This window comes from Puma concolor, chromosome D1 (genome assembly GCF_028749965.1).
Source record: "Puma concolor isolate L17-30 chromosome D1, mPumCon1.1.hap2, whole genome shotgun sequence".
Taxonomy (NCBI): domain Eukaryota; kingdom Metazoa; phylum Chordata; class Mammalia; order Carnivora; family Felidae; genus Puma; species Puma concolor.
Genome location: NC_141676.1, coordinates 103,145,419 through 103,168,705, shown reverse-complemented (window position 1 = coordinate 103,168,705; position 23,287 = coordinate 103,145,419). Strand labels below are relative to the sequence as shown.

Genomic DNA, 23,287 nt, shown 5'->3' with positions numbered 1-23,287 from the left:
TTTCTTTCCTTTTACCCCTTCTTTCCTCTGCAGGGGAAGGCAGGAGACCACACCTGTGTTTGTAATATCACAGACATGCTGGGATCCGCAAATGTGTCATTAGCCCACCGGGTTGGCACGGAACAGCTGCATCTGAAGGTGATTTAACACAGGTAGAACCCTACTTACGGGTGGGCAGGGTTCCAAAGATTTGCTTGGAAGTTGGTTACCATGAGGTGGGAATGTTTTTTGTCTCACAGAAAAAGTGTTAAATGTAGGGGGAGGTTTTCAGGGAACTCCGTGAAAATCTATTAACTCACACATAACTAAAGTACTAAATATGACCATTTCTGTCCCCAGCACCTAACTGCCACATTCACCAGCAATTCACTGGGAAAATACACTGTGAGTTCCAATTCCGTGTATCCGTATGAATGCTTCTCCCTTATTCATACAGCTTTTCCGACGGTGGCCCTGTGGGAAGGGGACTTTTAGGGGAGGGAAAGAAGGGTGATATTGGGCCAGATACTTCTGGATGCCACTAAAGCAACATATCAAGAGTGCAAAATATTCATATTTTTAAAAGCATGCACACATAATTGATCACATTCCACCTCATAGCATAGTAACCTTGTAATGTAAGGGTTATGACGTCTGTTCTAAGGCAATGGAGTATGGGGCCCAGAGACGTCAAGTGAACCCTTCAGGGTCACACAGCAGAGACAGTTGCAGATTTCAAGAGTCTAACGCTTCTCACATCTGCATCCGATGTGTGGGTCGGCACCTCTCCAGCTCATCTCTGCTGGAGAATACAGGCCCGGGGTTTTGATGAGTCTGGCAATCGCTGAATGGTACACCTTGGCAGGGAGCATAGGCTTGCTCTTCTCCAGGAGTGACCATGACCCTGGAAAGGGCTGGGATGGGGCAGCTCATGCTGCTTTGTGAGGGCCAGGCAGAGGTTTGGAGTTGGTGACAGCCAGTGCAGATTGCAGAGATTTTAGGATAAATGGTGATTTTCCTCCTTGGTGATTTCCCAAGGCTACTGAGGCCTGACAATTCTGGCAGGGAAACCAAATTTAAATGAGTCCCTTTTCAAGTCTGCCTGAGGGGTAGGCATTAGTCAGAGAACTAACAACCTCTCCTGACTGTTTCCTGTGTTCTGCACCCCGGAGTAGGAGCTCACGAGGAAACACGGCCATTGCTCCAAAGGTACTTTGTACGTGGACAGGAGAAGACAAACACACACAAGCCTTGCACACGTTGACAAAGGAAATGTACAAGTCCATGTAAATTCCTCTCCTCTGAGAACGTAACTGCGTCTGGTCATCAGAGTTGGGGCAGGTTCACTCAGATGAGGCTTCTGAGCTGGCCACAAGAAACCCTACGGGATGTGAGGACTGGAAAGGAGTCTAGATATTCAGTCCAACCCACATATTTTGAGACAAAAAGCTGAGACTCGGGAAGGCTAATGAGTGGCTTGAGGATCTAAGACAATGAACAAGAGAGTCAGGATCAGAATCCAGGTGCCCCCATTCTGTGTCTAGTTACTCTTATAATTGGGGGAAGAACCAACTGAAAAAGGTGTCAGAGGGATAGAGCAGGGAGAGAGGATTTTACAGACCAGCATATTCATATTGAGCAGAAGTGAGAAATTGGAGAATAAGGTGATGGGGGTCATGTGACCCAAGACCTTGAAGGCTGAGTGGACTAAATCTGGATGTTCCAGCCCCCCACCCCCCCATGATTGGCAATAAGGACCTGGAGGATAGACTCCTTCTAGCTACCTTCCAGGGCTTTCTTCTGCTGATATTATTTGTAAAATGGATTATTCTGCAAAGACTCCACCTTAAATCAAAAACTGTTGGCTTTTAGAGTTCACCCAGGATGTTACTCTGGGTCAGAAATTCTGTACTCCATGTTCCACACTGGAAGGTAAGGCATCGAATCCCAGACCTTGAGTGCTCTGCACATGGAGTCTCTTGTTTGTTTGTTTTTTTTAATATTTTTTAATGTTTATTTATTTTGAGAGAGAGAGCATGCACATGTGTGAGTGGGAGGAGAGAGAGGGAGAGACAGAATCCCAAGCAGGCTTTGCTGTCAGCACAGAACCCGATGTGGGGACTCCATCTCACCAACCATGAGGTCATGACCTGAGCCGAAATCAAGAGCCGGACGCTTAACTGACTGAGCCACCCAGGGGTCCCTGGAGTCCCCTTGTTTTGCAGCTCAGCCAGGCATAAGGACTTTGGCTGCACAGAATTGAATTCCTGTTGGCCAGGTCTCAGCTTTCCCCATGTATCTCAGGGAGGACCCCATAGGGCTCCTTAAAGAAGCAGCCTTGTGTATGTGGATGCTGGATGGGGACAGAGCGGAAGGGAGAGGGCAAGGAGCCTGCGGAGGAGTCCAACAGGATGCAAGGCTCGCAGCTGATCCCCTGCTTGCTGCCATTGGTCTGTTGGTATTGCAGAAACATGGCTCCAGCACCAGGGGAGAATGTAAGGGTCAAGAACTGCAAATTGTAAACCACAGTGAAGTGAGATGAATCAATCTGCAGTGACCTAATAGACAGGAGGAAAGCCTGCTAACAGGAGGCTTAGAAAAGGCTCCCAGGATGTACAGGGCCGCGGGAGATCATGACCAGGCAGCTCTGTCCACTCGGACAACCAGGCCTGGGCAGCTTTGGTCACGTGGTTGTCAGGGTGGAACCAGGCCACCTGGGACCAGGCAGCGTCTCCCCTGTGCCGCATCCTATCCTCAAGTTCAGGGTGGAAGATGGTTCCAGGGAGCAAGCCTGCCTATTCTGCAGTCACGGACCCTAGAGAGGAAAACAATGCTTTTGTTTCCATGGCTGTCATTCTTTTCTGACTTACAATACATGTCTGTTATCAGAAATACAGAAAATCTATAGAAGAAAGTAGGATGTCATTCACGGGCACACCACCAAAGATTGTTACTATTAATATATCAGGGAATTTCCTTCCAGGCTTTTTTCCCCCCCATGTACACACAGTTTAAAATGCAATTGGAATTATATTATATTTACATTCTTATCATCCTTTGTCATGTAAGATTATATCAAGAGCCTATTCCCATGCTATTAAATATTTTTCCATAATATGTTCTGAAAAACTTTCATAGCGTATTTCATTCTGTGCGTGTACGTACATATAGTTAATCAACTACGGTTGGATGTTCAGATTGTTTGCTAGTTTGTACCACTGTGAACACTACTACAAACGAATATCTTTTCATCATCATAGTACTTGGCCACGATCCTGACGATTTCCTTAGGTCACTTTCCCAGAAGTGGAATCCGTGCTTCAAGGGCTCTTGTCACACATTGGCTAACACCCCCCCACCTGGAATGCTATACCAATTTGCATTCCCATTCATCAGTGGCTATGACAGTGCCCGTTTTAGTGCCCATTTGCCAATAAGTATGAGTTATTATATTCTTTTAAGTGGAAGGTCATCTTTCCAGAAGCATGCTCAGCTTACTGACAGCACAAACCCCAAGCATGGAAGCTAACTTCTTTGTGTTTGTGGGCAGAGCTCAGTCAACCCACGAGTGGGGAGAGTCAGAAAACCTAAGAAGACAGAGGCTGAAGCCAATCCTCAGGCAGCCATGGGTGCTAGGGAGGGAGAGGGGGGACCCGTGGATGGGGTGAGACTTGCTCCATCCTTCTCCAAAACGTGAAGTGTATTGAACTGCCGTGCAAAACCCTTCCTCCCAGAGCTCCTGCCCAGGAACGCTCCCTGGCTGATGAGGAAATGAGAGAACAAAGCACGCCAACACAAAGGCGGGCTTAGTGCTCTGGAAGGCCAGCGATGTGCAAAGCCCCTGACGCTAAGCAGAAATGAAAACGTTAATGGTGAGACATCCAAAGAAAATGTATTCCATATGTACAGGCCGGCTGGCGGCAAAGGAATACAAATGCACTTGGAGATTAGCTGGGGAGAGCAAGGGCAGCAGCAGATAACTTTGGACTTGCTTTCCAGCACCTTAGGTCAGTGTTAGCTGAAGGTACTTGGGGGGTGCCGAATTGGACCATTTTCCTGACTCCAGGAACAGATAAACTTATCGGTACTGCAACGTATTTTAAATAATCACAAGAGCCGTAATATATTGGGCAAACCCAGTACCTACTCTACACTCAAGCTACTTGCTTTCGTGCGACTCATTTCGTCACCGGAACAGCTCTGTGGAGGAGAAGCCGAGCCTGTGTCCCAGGTGAGAAAATGGATGCACCACGAGATGAAGTGACTTGCCTAATGCATCAGAGTGGCAGAGCCTGGATCTTAAATCGGGCCTATGTGGTCCCCTGCCTGTGTTCTTTCCATGGCTATGCCTGAGCAGGGCTTGATCTCCAGGAGTGGAGATGGGGCGGGGAGACCTGGCAGTCCAGGAGCCCGGGAGACGAGGCCTTGCAGCCCTTCTGAGGACTCGCTGGCCCACCTGATAGAAGTCAACGGCCTTTTCATTCTGTCTGCCACACATTGCTAGTGGTGACCAGAAGATGGGCATCCTGAGGGTGAATATGGCCAACGGGCTTTAACATGTCCTTCTTGTGGCTGGTGAGCCAGGGCCGCTGGGGGCAGGACATTGCCAGAGAGCGCCTTGGTGATGGGTGGGTGGCTGTTGTTATGACCTATATTTTCCTGCTGTGGAAAGCCACACACACAGAATCCCCGGAAGACAGGCCCTCAAAGACATGGCCCCATGTCCATGGCAGGGCTACAGCTTTCTGGTCATCAGACTCCAGGCTGTGCTGGGAGAATTGCTTTATCTGCACCTGACTTGAGACCTCCGGCTTGCCTTACGCATGCATTCCATGGGAAACAGGGAATGAAGTAGATGTGGAAGGAACCAGAAGGAGTTACTCCTAAGGACTCTCTGGGAGGCCCGGAAAACTGGCTAGTGCCCAACCACCCCTAACTTCCCGGCTCATTAGGGCCTCCTCAGACTCCCCCAGTTGTCCCACTGCAACGTACGTTCTGCTGACCAAGAAGAATTCTTCCTGCTGACTTGCTCTTTTGCTGGAAAAACACTGGACAGACAAGAATAGGATTTTTTTTTCTTATTTAAAAAACAAAACAAGACAAAAACCAAAGCACAGAGCTTTTAAGTAAAGTGCTGGGGGATTGACTGTTCAGGGAAAAATGGGGAATGACTATTATCTCACTGAGAAACTCCGGGTTTGCTAGTCTAGCGTGGAATCAGTCTCAGGCACAAGGTGACCTATCGGTGGTTTTGCTCAGTCTTGGTACCCAGATTCTGAGGCTCCAAGGTATGATGTGCCTACGGGGTAATAACGTTAGTAGCGTTTGCTAAGCCCTTCTATGTGTGAGCCAGAGGTATTCAGTGCTAGGCACGTCACCCCGATTAATTCTCTACATATTGCCCCGAGGTATCATGCCTGTTCTGCAGATGGGGACATTGAGGTTTAGAGAGGCATGGTATTTGGTCATGATTGTGCTTATTCAGGGCCAGAGCTGGGATTCAAACCGGGCAAGGCCAGAGTACATGCCCTCAACCACTTCCTTCTGTTATTCTGCTTCCCGGGGATTAAGGGTTTCTACTCCAGGAAAGAATATATAATTTTCTTTTTCTTGGTCCTTCAGTATTGCAAATAAATACTCATGACAAGGCCTCTAGGAGGGGCTTTCAAGTCAGCTCCATATGATTAAAAAGGATCAATAGGGCCCAACCAAATAGTCTATTTGTTCTCTTGACTGTCCCTGAGTGGGACAGGTGGTCCAAGGTATGGCACTGATTTGTCTGCTGTCTGTCCCTGCTGACATCACTCTGTGTTCTTGATGAATAAACAGCTTCCAGAGAGCCTCGAATGAGTAGTGTCCACCCTCCCCCCACCCCCCCCCCTGTCTAACTGTGAGTAGATTTGAGAGGAAAATCCCTGTTTGGCTGAAGTAGGAGGAATCATAAAAACACACTGGGCTTTAGAAATGTAAATATCAGCACAGTTAGATGGATGAGGGCGATGGAGAGATGCCAGAGGAAGGCTGGGTGTGAGAATCTGGCAGACAGAGACGGATGTGAAGAAACACGGGGAGTGAGAGAAAAGCAAAAGGCAAAAAGCCACATGCATGGGTGGAGAGGGAAACTCTGGGGTGGCCACGAGACCAGGAAGCCGCAATTCAGAGAGGGAGATGGGAGCCCAGTTGGTCTCTGTGAGTGGGCAGGTGAGAGGGGCATGGCCCCTTGGGGCAACCCACGGGTGGGATGCATCCGATAGAAAAAGAAGCTTTGCTTCCTGCATGCCCAAGGCTGCTTGGAGAGGAATAGAGAAGACGCGTGGATGTAGAATGCTGGTTCCCAAGGTGGGGTTCCTGGGCCAGCGGCAACGACATTGCCTGGGAACGGGTTAGTGATGCAAACTTCAGGCCCTACATCAGACCCTCTGAATCAGAAATTCTGTGGCCCAGTCTAACGTTGTGTGTTCAGCAAGCCCTCCAGGTGATTCTGATGCATGCTGGAGGTTGAGAACCACTGGTGCAGAGGGATGGGGAGAATGAGGAGGTGAGATCAGGAGTATGTAGAGGTCTCGCTCAAATTCAAGTGTCATGGGAGAAAAGACAAAAAACAACAGTTTTATTCTACTGGAAAAGTGCACGGCGCATGGGGATCATGGAGGGTCATAAGAGGAGAGGGAGACAGTGTGGTGAGCTAGCGTCAGTCATTCCTGGAGCAAGGTGGGACATGGAGGAAGGCAGAGCAGCCAGCAGAAGGCTCGGGGGCCAACCCAGAAACAAAACAACCTGTTAAGGGCCCGTGACTGGTCTTAATGTTGTTGGAACTCTACCTGTCAAGTCTCCATCAACTTGTAGAAGAGCATGGGTGCACGTGGGAGGCACCCGGCGAAGGGACGCTGCAGAGAACTAGGGCTCCAGTGGACTTAGGGAGTGGTGCCCACTCTCATTTCCTTGTTACCATGGCAGGAATGCAACCAATGGCTAGCATGCCCAGAGAGCCTTTTGTTTGGATGACCTTTTCCTCTTTGCTCACCAAGGGAGGCTCTGACTCTTCCTCCCCTAGATGGGAAGCTCTTAAGAATCAGGGGCCGAGTGACTGTAGTTCCTCTGTACAGAGTCATGTGCCCTTGAACACAGGGCTCAGGTGCTGACAAGGGCAGGAGAAGCCTGAGCTGGGTAGGGAGGTGGGCCACGTGGCCTCAGTCTTGGTCTCTGTTTCTACATAATGGGTTGATTTTATTTTATTTTACTTCCTTGTCCACTCTTGTATTGGAAAGAGATGGATGGGCTGAGAACTGGAGACATTTCTCTCTGAACCCTGACATTTGAGTTGTCTTATTTAAGGCTGGTGCCCAACTGAGCTGCACTCCTAGACAAGGCAGGGCCCCCCCCACCCCACCATCCCAGACCTCAGGAGCAGAGAAGGCACAGGCTTCATGAAGTCTCTTGTACTTATTTCTACGCAAACCTTATAATGATCCAGGGAGACTGTTGCCTGGGTAAATAATCATTACTGTACCTACAGTTTTGAAAATGTTCATATTGGGCCGTTTTAATATAGATTCAAATCTGCTCTGGAGATTTTACTGTATGAAAAGGCATTTTTATGTGCCTTTCCCTTTGGATTAGCTGGCAGACCACCCAGAGGCCTCTTAAGGACCACACTTGGAGACCCACTGTGTTAGCAGACAGCACGGGTGGAGGGAAATGGCTGCTGTTCCTGTTAATAGATCAGGAGGAACTAGCTAATGAATTTGAGGAGAGAAACACACACACACACACACACACACACACACACACACACACACACACCACCCATTTGAAAGCAATATCCATTAGCGTAGCACACTCAACACAACCATGAATTATTGTGTTGATTGGAGGAGACAAGCCATAAATTTCTCCTATTAAAGTTCTTGACTCACAGTATCAGGCAGAGACTAATGACTTAAAAATAATATGTGCAAATGTCATCAGAATACAGATGACCTGGGTGGTAGCCCCAGCGGGGAACGCCGGTCTGAGGTCTTGCACAAAGCAGAGCGTTCATTTAGGAGTTGGGGCAGGATGCGTCACTTGTATGCAATGGGAATGTTCTATTTTTTTTTTTTTTTTAATTTTTTTTTTTTTAATTTTATTTTTCAACGTTTATTTATTTTTGGGACAGAGAGAGACAGAGCATGAACGGGGGAGGGGCAGAGAGAGAGGGAGACACAGAATCGGAAACAGGCTCCAGGCTCTGAGCCATCAGCCCAGAGCCCGACGCGGGGCTCGAACTCACGGACCGCGAGATTGTGACCTGGCTGAAGTCGGACGCTTAACCGACTGCGCCACCCAGGCGCCCCGGCAATGTTCTATTTTTAAACAAAAACAGGTACTCCAGAGACACCTATAGGGACTGTATTTCCTCTGCGAGACAGTTTTGAGATTAAGGCTAAGGCACCAGGAAGGGAAACTCAGGGAGACCCCCCGGGGAGGGTTCTGGTTCCCATCTGCTCTGAGTTGGGATCATCTGCAGGAAAGGTTCCAAGCAGGCAAAACCCAGGGAGGAAGGCACTGAGCACATCTGGACACCTGCTGAGTCTTGGCTTCCCTGCTTCGCTTCTTCTGGGGGAAGATCTATCTCCTTCTCTTTCTCCAGCTTCATTCTCTGTGGCCTCTTCATCTACTTTGGAAGCCTTCAACCAGGCTCTGAAGACTATCTTCTCTGCCTGTCTTTTTTGACTGTTTTTTTTCTTCCTTCTAATAAATAAGTTCATTGATCAAATCACCTATCCTTTATCATTCAGGCAGTCCTTTAAAGGCCACCTGCTCGGCCTCCCTATATTAGCAGCAAGAGGCAGTCACTTCCCCTCACTGCCCCCCACCCCTGCCTGTCCTAACACCGCATCCAGGGCCTCCCTCCTTCCCACTCACCCTCCAGCTGAGCCACTGCAGTGCTCATCCCCAGGCAGGAACCAACTTAACAGCAGAGTCCTACTATTTGTGTCTTTGTAGAAATTAATGTTAACTACACAATAGCTTCTATACATTCTTCCTGCCAGCATGGGCTTGATTTTTCTTTTTTAATTTTTTTTTTATGTTTATTTATTTTTGAGAGAGAGAGAGAGACCGTGAGAGCAGGGGAGGGGCAGAGAGAGAGGGTGACACAGAATCTGAAGCAGGCTCCAGGCTGAGCTGTCAGCACAGAGCCCGATGTGGGGCTCCAACTCACAAACCGTGAGATCATGACCTGAGCCGAAGTCAGACGCTTAACTGAGCCACAGAGCCACCCCATGGGCTTGGCTTTTCTAATGGGAATACTCGCCTCTGTGTTTCTTGACTCGGTCTACTCTTGGCTCTGTTCCACCTTTGCCCTGGCATCTTAACCACCCACAAACTAGTGACTCAGGAAGGGCCGTTAGCCGATGTGTAACTAAGCGACGGTATGGGGGCATCCTCCCTATTCTGTTCGGGAGAAATGGGTGAACACAGCCTCTAGGGATTTGGGGCCCCTGCTGGAGAACACCCAGGCCTTGATGAAGCCCATACTTGTATTGGCAAAGCAGCCCAGCTGTCTGGCTCTGGCACTGGGCCTGGCTCTCTGAATTCCAACCTTGCCATCTTTACCCCTCCTGCCATGACACCCTGCAAAGGGCAGTAGCAAGCTTCCCTCGGAGGAGCATCATCAAACTTGATTCAAGCGAAAGTGTTTTCTATGAAGATCATGCCAAGCTTACACTCACCTATGCTTGCTATAGATGCCTGAGTGACCAGAGGAGGAGGCCAGGCTTTAATCCCACGCCATCTCCATAGAGATGGGGCCCTGACTTGGATCCTGACACGGGAGGGTCTCTCCTTCCACTCTGTACACTCTGTGCTCTGAGGCCTCTTGCAGGGCGAACGGAGCATCTAGAAACAGTCCTGGGAGGTTCTTTCCGTGAGATCATTTTTCTCTTTTTCTTCTTTCCCCACCCCCTCCCCACTTTTTTATTTTTTATTAACGAAGATGAAAGTAAATGTGAACCCGAAACAATAAGGCATGGAAAATCACAGAAATAACTTAATTAAGTTTTTAAAGATTTCCATGCTTGAATAAATTAGCCTTCCTGCAAATGTCACAACACTCAGAAAAAAAAAATTGTAATCAATGGAGCACAATGCTTCCCTGCTCTTTATTTAAACGAAAGCTCCGTTGGTGCGTTTCTTTTACCCCTGCTCCTCCCCACAGCTGCTGCTCCCCGGGCCCCCTGGCTTCAGGCAAGGGCACCAGACTCCCCAGCGTGCACGTCAGCATATTCTGGCTGCTGCAGGGCAGGAGGGGAGGACCGTGTGGCTGCAGAGGGTGGGGGAACAGAGCAGGGAGATTTTCCTAGGCCAGACTGGGAATTGTGGTTCTGCCTCTCCTTTGACAGGTAGCAAAATCGAATCTCTCTTTGAGGGTGGGGGGGGGGTCTCCTAGTCTTGGGCTAAAGCCGGGGGTTCGGGAGATCTTTCCTTCAGAGCCAGGATGGGAATCTGGTGAGGTTCAGACCCCACCCCACAGGGCAGGGGGAGGGTAGAGGCTAGGCCCCTATCACCCCCTCCAGTGCTGACCCCCCACTCCCAGTCTCTTCCTCTTAGCCAGGGCGGGACCAAGATCGCGGGGAGGCAGGGCAACAGAATGAGAGGGTGGTAGGGAAAGGGGGTGCCGGGTGCCCTGCCTGCAGCCACGCACACACACAGATTTGCACCTCAAGAAGAGGGCAGATTGCTAGGGTTAATGAGACCGTGATGCACATTGCCTTGCTCAGACTTGAGGAGTGAGTGATGTCATGCCGGCTGCCCGGCCCTGCTATAATGCAGCTGTCAGGGCCCCATGGGGAAAACTTGGGGAGAAATACGAGAAGCCTAAAAAGCAGCAAAAGGCCCAGTCAAGTGAAGGGAAATGGAATTACAGTAATGCTGAAAGCAGGCACGCTGGAGAATTAAAACACTTTGTTTTGGAACCCGATTCTACTCAACCTGGGTTATTCCATTATTTATTGTTTGCATCTCCAGTAATGGGAGAGAGTAATGGGCAAAGCAATCAGCCAGGGCAGAAACTGTTTTAATTATCGGGCACATTTGGGGGCCACCCTGGATCTAGCCCCGGTGTGCCCCCCAGCACTGGCCCGAGTGAGGAGGAAACGGGATGTTCGGCGCTTAATTCGATTAGTCGGATCCATTTGCCATAATAACCCTGAGACGGGCTGTGTGATGATCCTTCAGGCTTACCATGGGGGACGCTGGCCCACTTCCCAAGGACAGTCCATGACTCCAAACAGTTGTGTTTGATGAGACTTGGGGTGTGCACTCATGGATCCCGCAGCAACTCACATGGGCCGGCGACGCTGGGTTCCGAGTGAGGGTGGTGACAGGCCCTCGGGAGGCCCGGTGGGGCCGAGGACATGGACGACTCCCTGCGTTTTTACCACTCTTTACCTTTTGGCAGTCTGGGAGTTTGGGAAGGTCGGGGAGTGATAATAAGGCAATGCTGGTTTCTGATAGTTGCAATGCATCAAACATCGCGATAAGCATGTTTCGCGTCTCCTTTTGTTTGATCTGCACAATTACCCTACTCAGCAGGGTAACCATGCATCATGGTTTGTCCAGGAGCATTCTGATTTATGCCTGTTGTCCCCGAGTAGTTGTGAAGGGTGCTCCTTTTTTCACTCTCGGGAGGGCCCTTCCTCATAGGGAATGCAAGTATTCCCCAGGTTTTGGAGGTGAGGTGCTGAGGCCTCAGAGCTTTGCCTGAGTCCTTGCAGCCGCTAAGTGGCCGATGGCGTTTTGTACTGGCTTCTCAGACTCAGGGCTGGTGGAGAAGAGGAAAGGCAGGGAAACGAGGTGGGAGGGGAGATTGTGGGGAGGCTGGCTCTCCTCTGATAGTACAATCTAATTTGTCTTTAGGGGCTGAGGGGCTCCTCGTGGTGGGTCAGGGGCACCCAGCTTGAGGAAGCAGTTCAAAGACGCCTGGTTAACGTAGGGCCGTCGAAGAAGAGGGGCTGCCCTTTTAACCCCCAGCCCCAGGGTAGCCTTGTTCTCAATGCAGAGGCCTGGGGAACCCGGGTCGGGACTCAGTGCAGATCTTTGCCACGAGGTGACCCATAGACACCTGGCTCTTCTTCAAGTTCAGCTGTCTGGGCAAAGAGCCAGGAATCTGAGCCTCTGGGTCCAGTCCTTGAACTCTGATCTGAAGTCACGAGAAGCGACAGTAAGAAAATCACCCTCCAGTCGGCTCAGTACACCACCTGTAACATACAGGCCAGTCCAGTTTGCTGGGGAAAAGGCTCCATTAACCAGGCGGCTGTTTGTCGAGAGGCTGTGAAAGTCGGCACCTGAAAATGCAAATTGTTATTACCCTGCAAACAGTTGATATAAAGGGGCTGGTCTGGAATGTCTTGCTTCCTTAATTAGAGCTGGCCTTTCTTTTCCCGCAAATTTGGGGACTCTCCTGTTATTAATGACCTTTTTGGATCCATGCCCAGGACTTAGAGATATTGTCTTCGGATCCAGGTAATGAGGCCGCTACTGATCCTGAACAAATGGGGGAAGTTATTTAATAATTACTCTGTACTGTCCGTGAGTGACCTTTCATTCGTCGGGATGACAGGCATCTGTTTATCATCACCCCCACGTGGAGGATTTTGATTTTTCGGGATTAGTTCTCCTGGATGGGATCCATTTTGCTCTCTGCCTTTCTGAAAAAGTTTGCTGTGTAGAAAGGTAGCACATGCCACAACTCGTGAGAAGGCAGTGGTTGAGGCGATGGGGTGAATGACGAGCTCCCGGGGCTGACAGACCTGTGCGTGGATGAGGTAGGTCAGTGGTTTCTGGAGGCAAAAGCCTTGGAAAGCAGAAGTTTGAGAGGACATGAAATGCAGATCCCCATGCAAACTAGTGAGAGGAGGTATGGAGAGACCAGGCCCTTTCTCCTTTCTGCACTTATAGTGGAGGAGTTCTCATGCCCAATTCCAGTGTGTGTGTGTGTGTGTGTGTGTGTGTGTGTGTGTGGTGGGGCGGGGGGAGGCAGGGAGGTGTCTTCCCACACCTCCAAAAAGTTAACTCAGTCCTGACCTACCTACCTGGAGGGAGCATCAGATCCCACAGGCTTGGGGCTCTGTCCCACAAGATGTCCCCCCTCCCCCACCCCTTCAGATGCCAATTCCAAGTCCAGGTTGTCACCTGTGACTCTGACAGACCAGCCACAGATTGGAGATTCCAATGACCCCCTCCTTGGGTTTGATTAATTTGCTAGAGTGACTCACAGAGCTCTGAGAAACTGGTTTATTATAGAAGACTATAATTCAGGAACAGCCAGATGGAAGAGATACCTAGGACAAGGCATGGGGAAAGGCGATGAAGCTTCCAGTCACTCTGAGCACCTCCTCTCCCCAGATTTCATGTGTTTACAAACTTGTAAGCTCTCTGAACCCAGCCTTTGGGGTTTCTATGAAGGCTTCATTTCATAGGCTTGATCGATGAAATCACTGGCTATTGGCAACTGAACTCAATCTCCAGCCCTTCCCCCCTCCCTGGAGGTATGTGGGTGGGTGTATGGGGGGAAGAGAAACTGAAAGTTCCAACCCTCTGATCTTCTGGCTCTTTCCCCTGGGAACCAGCCCCCATCCTTAGGTGACTCTGGGGCTGTCCAAAAATCACCTCATTAACTTAACAAAACCCCCAAGGGGTTTAGGAGCTCTGTGCTAGAAAGACCATTTCTTATTATGAATCACAATCTCATACCGCCCAATAGGGGAGATGGCCCCTGTGCCAGGGAGAGGTGTGGTGGGTGGCTCCAGCGTGGAGAACCCAACACCTTCATGAAGCATGTTCTGTGGAGAAAGGAACAGAGAGGTTCAGAGTCCTCCCAGGGAGGATTTCCTCTCCTCCTGAGTCTTGAGGGGCCTCCGGAGGGCTGGGTTGGGGCCACCACAGAAAGAGGAATGACAAGGGCTGAAGACTGGGGAAGGTAGACAGATTAGTATGACCAGCACAGAAAGACCCTATCAAGTCTAGATAGTGTCTCGCCCTTCACCTCATTTCTCTATTCCTTTAAAAATATCCTTGCTAAATGGTCACCTTGCCCCTGCTTACACTTCTCCATGGGGACCTCACTCAATCTCCTAAGGCTTCCACTCCATTTTCAACCATATATATGTATATGTGTGTATGTATATGTGCGGGCATACATATATATACATATATACATATACATATATATACATATATATATTTAATTGAGATTAAAATATGCAGGCATCTGCGTGGCTCAGTCTGTTAAGCATCCACCTCTTGATTTGGGCTCAGGTCATGATCTCACGGTTCATTCGATGGAGCCCCACGTTGGGCTCTGAGCTGACAGCATGGAGCCTGCTTGAGATTCTTTCTCTCCCTCTCAAAATAAATAAACTTTAATAAAAAAAAAATGCATTCTATGACTTTTGCCCGTTGACCTTTGTTCCCATTATTGGGCACTGATTTGGTGGTTTTTCTTCCTTAGGACTGTCCTTCAGGCTTTGGAACAACCTTGCCCCCCACTGTGCCTTCTTGGCTAAGCATCCCGTTTCTTCATGTTCTTCCTGAGCTCCAAGACCCTTCCATGTCCCCTTGCCACCCTAGTCACCCCCTTTGATCAAGGTTTGTTTCACATAATTCTGAACCTGAGAATTGCAGAGGATACTTGTCTCGTTTGACCACCACAGGGTGGAGCAGGTCTATCTCCTTTCTTCCAGAAAATATTGTTTTATTGATGCAACCTCAGAAAGGGAATTTCTTTTAAAGAGAGTACAGTTGGTAGAAGACTTTGCCATCCCTCCTGAAGAGTAGACTGAAAAGCCCACAGAGAAACACGATGTCCCACGAGGCTGGTGAGCATTTCGTGGCCGGGGAGCAGGGGCGCAAGAGCAGGTGGCTCTGGGGGTCCCACGCAGGTTCGGCCACTTGCCGCTGACAACATCCACAGGCAGAGAAACCAGCAATGGTGAAACAAGAAAGGGATTTATCTCAGCGAGGCCAACGCCGGGAAGGCAGAAGACTAGGGTCTCGAAGACCGTCTAAAAGTGCCGAAAATACTTCCAGGTTCAGAGAAGGAAAATGTGGAACAAGGTCGGTGGGTACATGCAGGTGGGCAGTGAAGGTCAAGTAGGTTTTTGTCTTGGGATTGGTCGCGCGAGGTCTTGCTGGCGTCAGGGTGGTCTTTGCGGCTCGAGGGGTAGTTTCAGTTCCCATCAGAGGAGGCTTTGCCCTTAAGAGATGAAGTGGAAAGAAGAATCTAATCAATTAGAAAGTACGGGCCGACGTCAAATGGCAGTAGCTGAAGCCCTCTTTTGGTTGCACGGGGAGGAAGCAGGCTGTGCAGGCGGCAGGAGCACTTCTTCCTCTTGGATGAGCAGGGAGACCAGAGCTGGGGTGGGGCCGCAGGGGTGAGTGGGAGGGCAGCTTTGGGGAGAGGACTCTGGGAGTCATTCTGAACCTTCTCATGCTGACCTGGGACCTGGGCAGGTCGTCAGGAGGAGAAGGCTCTGTACTTTCCGACTGAGCTAGTTCCCCTTGTTCACATCCCCCAGAGTGATCTGGATCCCCGCCCCCTATAACATGCATCACACGGACAACCACTTGTTCAGCTTCTGACTTCCCCCAAGGCTTTGGGGGCCGAGTCCACACATGTGTTTCTCACGATCCTTTGTCCACGGTGCCTAGTACGGAGGAGGAAGGGGAAGGGGCATTTCACAAAAATGCAACAGGAAAAAAAAAATCATAAAAACATAAAAGAGGTAGGGCTCAAGAGAACTTTAGAGATCACCCATGGTTTATTGAAGACAGAAGGCTTTCTTCCTTCATCCTCACCCACCAAATTCCCTCACTCTTCCTTTCCTTCTGTAACCCAGCTCTACAAAGCAATTCTCTCGCATCCTTAACTCCCTGTTCCTATCTCCCTCCACCGCACTCACCTGGAAAACCCCAACAGTTTGCTTGCTCTACACCTTCTCGGAAGCAGCTCAGCGTTGCCCGAGAAAATCTGCCTCCCCTTGAAATAGATCAATGGGCCTCCAAGGGAGTCACCCCTGATCCCGCCCAGCATTGATCTCCCGCAGTGTGGGTTTGGGGATCTGTAAGTCCTGTCAGGGGCTGCTCTATTTCTGGTGCCCACTTTGGAGGGTTATTTTCTTGCGGACATCCACATGGGTGACTTTTCTGCCCAGCCACTCTCTAGACTTGGGCTGGGTAGCATCTTAGGGACTGGCTGATGTTTTTACCCTTCAGTGTGAAACCTTCCTTTTCCATAGAACCACTACTTATAACAGATGAGATGGAGCCACCCTTGCTGAAAAGGTGCTGAGGGCCAGGATACTCCCTCGGGGGCCCTGCACGGCTACCTCCACTACCTCCGAAGCTGTTCTCATGCCTTAGGGCTCCAGCAGAGTCCTTTTGAAATCACTGAGTTAGCCTAAGACACTTGTTGTCGAGGTGAGGGGACAGAGGTCCAGAGAGGTCAGATGGTTTGCCTGAGGTCACGCAACAGACCCGGGTCCGGAATGTTGACTCTGCTCTTCCTGCCAGAGCATGAGAGTCCTGCTCTCACGATTATGCTTTGTGGCCTCCCTAGCCCGACTCTGGCTCATGGCGACCTGAGCTGTGACCACGGTCGCCTCCTGTTGGGACCCAGAAGACCAGTATCCCTGGCGGCAGACGGGCCTTTCCTGGTGCCACACTCCCGGGCACAAAGAAGCACTGCTGGTCCTTGGGACCCCGTCCTTCCGTCCTTCGGAGGGATTGAAGCCCAAAGCCTCTTACAAAACTGTCTTCTGAGGGCCCCTTGGCTGTCCTGTTTGTAAAACCATTCACAGTCAGCCTTTGCCTTTCATTTCCTTAATCTTAAATTGCATCAAAAAGGGAGAGATTAGAGGTAAAACCTCAATAAAAGACTGAACAAAAGCCTGCTCCCACATCGGATTCTCACACCTAGCTTTGCCTTTGCCCCTCCCTCCCTCTCGTCTGACAGACTGAGTGTATGAACCTCAATTTAAAAAAAAAAAAAAAAACTAGATTAAAACACTATTTAGAAAAGGCCCACAAGTTTGAAGTCACCTCTGGTTCATACATTAAACATCAAATGTACATTAACTGTGAATTATGGTCATGAAAAGTAAATCCTTTAATGCCGTTTTCTGTGTTCCACTGCCGAAGCTTAGCATTAATGGCCTCTTTGCAGCTCTGTCAATGGGTGGACTTATTTCGCAGCTCTTACCACCATGGAGGCTTCCCTCTCCGTGCACCTGGAAACACACGGCTGTGGGAAAACATGGCAGAGAAGTGGAAGCTCGGAAACAGAGCGAGCTGGGTGGCATGCGAGCCATTTGTCCCCGATGGCTGCATCTTGTGTGGGACACCGCTGGAGCTCCTTTACGACCCTCCCGGGCTCGGCTCAGTTCTGTTTGCAACATTAAGTTCTGAGGGGGCTGTCACTGTGAGGAAGGTGTCTAACCGGTATCTGATCAGGCTATTGATGAAATCCTGGCCGTGGAGAAGCAGAGTTGCACACAAAGCATTTCTCCTCCTGAAGAAAAGGCAAGTTCAGAAGCCAGGTCTGAGGAAAGCCCTCCTGGGATAGGCGACCACCCCTGGGTCTTGGGTGGAAGCCATGCCCTTGTATCGCTGAGTCAGCTGATCTTCTCTGTGGAACCAGGATGAGCTAACCAGGCAAAGATCATGTGTATATATATCCCAAATACTCATAGAAGAAGGACCCTTTCCCTGAAAAACCGTAGGAGCTCTCCCACAGTGGAGCAAAGAGGCAAACTTTGTAAAGGCTTTGCTACAATCTGATCTAAAGCCCGGGAGGCCAGAAACATGCCTGACTTGTGGACAAGCCTTAGCAGGCTTCAAGACAAAATGAGGAAAGTCAGAATGAATTGCTTCTTTTCCAACCCAGGTTAAGACACAAGGTGAGATATAGTGGAGATAATGCTGAAAAATGGTTTTAAAAGGCATCAGATTGCATTTCAGTGTTTATGCACCTTTAAAGTTTGCACTAAATTGCACAAGTTATTTAAATACATTCTTTAATATTTATGCTTTGTTGTTTTAATAAAGACTTCTATTTTTAAATAAAAATGCATAATTAAGCGGGACAGAATATTTTCTTCTTTGATGTGCTTAATCACGCCTCTGGGAAGCTTAAGTTGTTCCAATTATAAAGTCCAGACACTACTATCTACAATGTAGTAGCCTGCACTCAGTAGGTCCTCACTAAATATTTAATGATCAGCTATTATATGGCTGACACTGTGTTAAGGTCTGGAGATACAAAGGAGAGAGGGGGAAAAGACATGGTTCCTACTATCATGGTGCTCACAATACAATGAGAGTGTCAGATATTAGTTATTCAAATGATTGCATGCTTACAAGATAATAGTATCAGAAGAAATGGGAGTGCTCTCTGATGAAAGCTCATACCCTTCAAAACTTGTCCTAAGCAGGTGGAGAGGTGGAGAGCTCAGGGGGGCTTCCCTGAGGATGTGATATGATAAAGCAGGAGATCGCTGGGTAAAGAGAGAGGCAAAGGAATCCCAAGTAGAGCGAGTGGTATGAACAAGCCTAGTGGTGGGAGGCAGCATGGCATATCTTGGGGAGCTCCAAGAAGGCAAGGACGATTGGTGTGGCCACCATGCAGGCCGTGGTGTGGAAGAACGTATACAGCTGGGCCAACAATGTGTAAGTCAGGAGCAGAAATCCAGCCCTGCTCCATTTGCCATGCTAGAACCTGGATGAGAAGCTGCATCAGCACAGAGGAAAGGGCCCCTTTTCCCAACTGGGCTGCCCAGAAGGGGCACCTTTATCTAATTCCCTGCAAGGTACCCCGGATGCTAATACGACCATGGTGGCTGGACCACAGCAAGGGAGGGGAAAAGTGCGACCGGGTAAGGCTGGAAAGGCAGCCAGGGCCAGACCTGCAGGCCTGGTAGCCCCTGTTAAGGATACGGGCCTTTGTCCTCAGAACAATGAGAAGCTAATGAAGGGTTTTGAGTGTATATGTGTGTGATGAGCAGATTTGCATTTTGAAAAGATCACTTTGGTTGCAGTGTGGAAAACCGATTAGAGGGGCACTGGAGTGGAAGTGGGGTATGATTTTGGGAAGAAGATCATGAGTTTGGTCTTGTACTACTGAATTCGATGTGTCTTCCAAGCATCATAGTGGAGATATCCAGTGGGCAGTGGCCTCAGACAGACTGCGTGTGGAATACTTGCTTGGTAGTTGTCATGACCCCCAGGAGTTAGCCACTGGGCATGTAGTAACTCAAGCCACGGGTCAATAGGGAAAGAGAAGAAAGCTAACTACAGGCAGGGTGGGGACTATACCAGTGGAGCCCATACCAGTGGTAAGGCTGGCTCTCAAGTGATGATGTCCCATGGTCCAAGTCAGCATCCCAGAGGATAAGGATAAGCTGGTCAATTCAGCTCAGCATGGGGAGACTCCAGACAAGGTGATGGTCATAGTAAGATTAGTGGTGACACACTGTTTCTCCTGGTGCAGGTGGCAATAGCACTCTGGACATTGCAGCTACCATCCGGGCCAAGGACTAGGGGGAGGGTGGGTGTTAAGGTAAAGTTCAGTTTATTTGAAAAAAGGACTGGTGTAGGACAGATAAGCTGAAAAATTCGAAAATAGAGATTTAGGCAGGGTGATAGTTCCAGAAGAGGAACAGAGTGCAGATTTAGAACTGGACAGAATCCAGCCATACTCACCAGGAAGACAGGGTGAGCAGCGGTGGAGAAGATTCATCTCAGCGGGCCTTGTAAAGCTTCATGGGGTTTAGTTTTGCGCCCACTGGGTGCCCAGCTTGAGGAAGCAAGACCCATTAATTACAGGCCCTCAACTGCAGGTGGGACTGGACCCCTAATAAACGTCTGGGCTCAGTCAGGACAGGCTGAGGGACAGGGCAGGTTGGAGTCTGCAGGTGAAGGTTTTCAGTACCTACAGGCGCATGGGCTGGGAGTGGCGGGGGCTCACAGTGATAGGATCAGGAGCTTTGTGAATATATACCCATAAAGTGTGGTGACACCATTTCCTCTCTCTTGTAGGTCATGTGCTAGATGGCCTAGTAGTTCTGTCAGTTCTGCGTGGAGGGGAAAAGGGGTGTGTGTGTGTGTGTGTGTGTGTGTGTGTACACATGTGCATGCATGCATACACTTTCTGCTCCTTGCCAGGCTGGGATAAATTTTGCAGGGGTAAAGAAAGACCAAGCATCACCTAGTTCAGAAAAGACAAGGTCAAGAAGTGGAATCTTAAGTAGTCATTCATTCGGTCCAGGTCCTTATCAGCTGGCAGGACTTAAACTATACTTATTACTATTAATAATAATGCCAGGCACTCTTCTAAATATTTTATATGAATCAACTAATTTAATTACCACAATAACCTCGCCATACCCCTGGGAGGTCAGTTATTATTAACCACACTTTACAGATAAGGAAACTGACGCAGAGCTTGGAGGTTAAGCCACTTGCCCAAGGTCACATAACCAGTAAGTGTTCGAACCAAGAGTCAAATCCAGACAGTCTACTCCAGGCCTTCATGCTTAATGTCTGTATCATACTGAACACAATGAGAAAACCTACAGGTTCTGAAGGGCTGTCTTATAGAAGTGGTTTAAAAATCCTCTAAATTCTGGCTTCTAGAACTCAGTGGGATCGACTCTGTCTTCCCGTCCTGCTAGGCAAACGTACGGGCCCCGTGAGGGGTCACCGAAGGTGGAGACATTGTGGGGATGATTATTCTGATGTCTAAGAAGTGAGCCTCGGAGGGGCTCGCCACATTGGCGGAAGGTGGCAGGACGGCAGGCAAGTCTGGCCACGAAACAGGGCTCCCCGGGTCCCATCGCGCAGTAGTTCTTGGCTACATGGCAGCTTCTACTTCTGAATCTCCACCATCAGCCTTCCCGGTCCCCAAGAAACAGATGAAGCCATGGTATCTGCATTAATGGCTCAAGAGGTAAAAGAAAGTGTGTGTTGCAGCAAACTCTTTACACAACAACCTTGGGCCTGTAGCACTGCCTCTATTCTTTCCAGAAACCTCACTCCATAGTGGATCACAGAATATTAACGCTTACTGTGAGCTGTTTGGAGTGAACAAACAAACTACTTAGTCCAGTTTAAACTATGAGTCAGTTTATAGGTGCACAGCTTAGTCATAACATAGGACTTTGTCTGGCTTAATACCCAGGTCTGCCTTCTCAATTCCACCAGGGTTCATTCCAGGCATGCAAGGTGGTCATCGTTTCTACTTGGGTGCAGAGAGAAACAAAATTCCTTCCCATCAGGTTTTTCTCCAGGCCAGCCCCCTGGGCAGACACACTCCTGGTGTAGCTCAGCTGAAGGATCTTTCTTTGCACCCCCATCCTGCATTTCCCAATTGCTTATCCTTTCTCCAGCAATACAGCCATGGAGTACCAGCATCTCCCAGTCTGACCTTCAGATGAAGGTCAGATGACTTTCCTTTGATCTAGAGCAAACGGCCATGCAATGAGGGCAAACATAAGACTTGAGAGGTCATTCCCTATGAGGCCATGTCGAGGGACCTCATGGATCCTGAGAGGTTTTGCCTATTCTTTTTATTTAAAATTTTTTTTTCAACGTTTATTTATTTTTGGAACAGAGAGAGACAGAGCATGAACGGGGGAGGGGCAGAGAGAGAGGGAGACACAGAATCGGAAACAGGCTCCAGGCTCTGAGCCATCAGCCCAGAGCCTGACGCGGGGCTCAAACTCACGGACCGCGAGATCGTGACCTGGCTGAAGTCGGACGCTTAACCGACTGCGCCACCCAGGCGCCCCTCTTTTTATTTTGAATTTGCTTCCTGTTTAGAGGGTTGGGATGATGGCTGCAGCGAAAATATCTGGCTAGGTCCAATCCTTACTTTTTTAAAGGAAATATAATTTTCCATGACAAAACATGACTTTTCATGTTTCACAAACGGGGCAAAAATCTACTGGCTACCGAGAAACCCTTTCTGGAGCCAAGGGCGAGAGGTCCAAAGCAGAAGACAAGACCTAGGGTCACCCACTGAAAATCTTAATCGGGTTGGAAATCCCAGGCTGTGTTGGCAACACGGATGGTCATTCTCCTTCCAAACCCCCATTTGCATTCACCCTTACGTCCTTACGTCTTCTCTCTTTAGGATGAACAGGCTCCAGCAAGGATTGAGAGTGATGAGCTGGGATTAGGTCCCGGGGCGGGGGGGGGGGGGGGGGGGGGGGGGGGGATGGAGAGTGGCAGAGGAGGCTGGCACGGCTGGCTTCATGTCTACTCTCAGTGTGAAAATCAAGGGAAATCCCACGGATTTCCCCAGGAAGGGATTCATTTGTTCCTTAAATGAACAAAACACAAAACACCGCATCTAGAAGATACGGTGTGGGGCAGGACTGCCCCAAACCCAGTGGACCACAGGAACTCAATAAAACAACAAATGAGAATCCCTTATTCCTCTTTTTCTTATTCCTTCCAGAAAGGCTTTGCATTAAAAAGAAAATAAAACCCAACAATTCTAAAATTGAGAGAAACCAAAATGGAAGTGAAGAAAATACAAAAATGCATACACATGCGTAGGCTTAAAATATAGGAATTTGTGCAATAAATCATACTAGTTATTGGGCGGGGGAGCCCAGCTTCATTCCATCCCCTGTCCTAGGACTATGCCCAGTGTCCCCCTTTTTTGGTTCCAGAGCTGTTTTCCTTCACGTTCTGGGATAAAGTTCTTGTCTGGTAAATGTCTAGGAGACTCTTACAGCTGTAAGTGAAAAGGTGAGCTCCTGGCCCCTCCCCAAGGAATAGGGGACCCTTTAACTTCCCCCAGGACCCCACTTGCACAGAGCAGGTGTGAATAGCCTGGACACATCATCTGCTATCCATAGGGAAGGGCTTTTTGGTTTTTTTTTCCCCTTAGGGACCCTCCACACATTCTGGCCAAGGGTCCATGGTGTTGTAAAACAAAAGAAGAGGAAGAAAGTTCGAGCTCATGCTGCTAGTTCAGTTTATTTCAGTATCTCCTGTTCTGCAGGCATCAGGTACATCACAGGCAGGGAAATTGGGTTTCAGAAATAGCACCTGTCGGGGAACGGCAGGCACCACTCCCCACCCCCGTCAGCACCAAATGGTCTTAATTAACTTTGGACACTTCTGCACCTCACACTTTACTTCTGAATGTTATTGAAAGTTGTCAGAACTTGTCTCACTTTTTTCTTTTATTAGTAATGTGTAAATACAATGCCTCGGGAGTGTTACTAAAACACGGAATCTAATCCCAGGAGATTAATTT

General features: G+C 49.1%; 1 long non-coding RNA gene across 1 annotated transcript in view; it reads left to right on the top strand.

Annotated features, from left to right (window-relative positions):
* LOC147576954 (uncharacterized) overlaps positions 1-23,287 on the top strand; it is a 140,205-nt gene that overhangs the window by 76,280 nt on the left and 40,638 nt on the right. The window contains exon 3 of the long non-coding RNA XR_015241338.1: positions 34-138. This is a non-coding gene — a long non-coding RNA (uncharacterized LOC147576954). The remainder of the gene's footprint in view (positions 1-33; positions 139-23,287) is intronic.